This window comes from Nyctereutes procyonoides, unplaced genomic scaffold, assembly GCF_905146905.1.
Source record: "Nyctereutes procyonoides isolate TBG_1078 unplaced genomic scaffold, NYPRO_anot_genome, whole genome shotgun sequence".
NCBI classification, from domain to species: Eukaryota; Metazoa; Chordata; class Mammalia; order Carnivora; family Canidae; genus Nyctereutes; species Nyctereutes procyonoides.
This window is the reverse complement of record NW_026575043.1, coordinates 62,301,576-62,303,560: the sequence shown is the minus strand read 5'-3', so window position 1 is coordinate 62,303,560 and position 1,985 is coordinate 62,301,576.

The window sequence follows — 1,985 nt, the reverse complement described above, 5'->3', positions numbered from 1 at the left end:
AATCAAATACAAGGTGTAAAAACTATAAGTCCATCCTCATTTCCACCTGCTCCCTCCCATGCTCCAAGCTTTCTTTCCGATGATGATGGCTATCAGCGCTCTGTAATCTTTTTCTATGCCTTTTCCTATTAACTTACCTAAATATGTGTATATATGTCCATATAGAGATGATGTCTGCCCCTTTTGTTTTTTCATTCATCCTAAGGATCTTCCCTTGGGAGTACAGGTAGATTCTACGTCCATCTTGCAATCATACTCAATGTCTCTCCTGCACAACCCACATCCAACCATTAGAAAATTCTCACACCATCATTTTCAAAATATTTCTACAATCTGACCACTTCTTCAGTGCTGCCATCTGCCTGAGCACCATGATCTTTCACCTAATCATTGCCATGGTCTGCTGGCATGGCAACCAAATGCCTTGCTTCCTTCCACCTCTTCTCCCTTTGGAACTTGACCAGCCACATTAGGATCCTGGTGGGAGTCAGTTTAAAAGGATAAACCACCACATAAAGGATGCAGAGGAAGAGGTGGAAAAACATGGAGTCCCAACAGATATCTGAAACCATTTTTCCTCCAAACTTCTTGTTAGGTCATCTTGAATAGTGTTCTGTTACTTGTAGCTGAAGTCATCCTGACTGATATAACTAGATTTAAGAAGTTATAAACTGTTGCATGTTACATATACTATAAAATAATTTATTCAACATATTCACAAGGATATATGTGAAAATAGCAATAAAATTCTCCATGCTTTTAATCTAAAAATCCCACCTTGTGTGGAATATGACCCAGAAAACCACTCATCTAAAGTATCCAGAGTATTTATAGCTCAAGTTTTTATAATTGTGAGAAATTGGAAAGGTTTCTATGCCTAGAAACTGGGGAATGCTCTGGGAAACTGTGGTTTGTCAATATAATCAAATATGATGTAAATATTCAGATTATCATGCATAGCAGCTATAGTAACACAGGGGAGTACTATATAAAAATAGCATTAAAGTGAAAAAAAGCAGGAAAAATTGTGTCTATATTGCTGTAACTCTAACAAGATAGGTTCATAAAAGAACTTACATAAAGTTGGTATTTGTTAAAATACTATTTTCTACAAAATATTCTGCATAAAATTACATTTTAAAATTCTCATTAAAGTGAAAAGATCCTGATCAGAATCAAAGGAATAAAGTATTCTCCTTGTTTATTTTTAAATTGGATTAAACATTAACATTAAACATTAACATCTTTTATGGTAGAAAGATATTAATAGTAAGTCTACTTTGGCTGCCTCAATAAGTACTGAGCATGCAAAAGGTGGTGAGGTTCAGAGTATGAACCCTGCAGTTATATTGCTTGTGTTTAAATCCTCTCATTGTCACTTCTTGATATGTGAACCCAGACAAGTCACTCAAACTTTCTATAAACTGGAGGTGATGATGATGATGATGATAAAAATGAAGAGGATGGTGATGATGATGATGATGATGGCAATGGTGATAATGATGGTGGTGACGATAGTGATGATGATGATGGTGGTGGTGATGATGATGATGGTGATTATGGTGGTGATGATGGTGATGAAGATGATAGTGATGATCATGATGATGATAATCACATAATATAGTAGCTCCAAGCATTAAAAGAGTTTGCAAGTATAAAAGCAGTTGGAACAATGCCTACACCTAGTAAGCTCTAGAAAAACATTTTATTACATGTGGATTATGAATAACTTAAATCTTTGATGGCTAAATATCTTAATTTTGGAGGGCCATGACTTTCAATGTCAATTTTCATTATGTAATATTTAAGGGCCAGATACAGAGTGTACTGAGCCATTATGTACAATAGGCACAAGATCACTAATACTTTTAGGACCACATGGAAATGTTGTTAACATTTCCTTTGGGGCAGCCCTGGTGGCTCGGTGATTTAGCGCCGCCTTCAGCCCGGGCCCTGATCCTGGAGATCCAGGATCGAGTCCCATG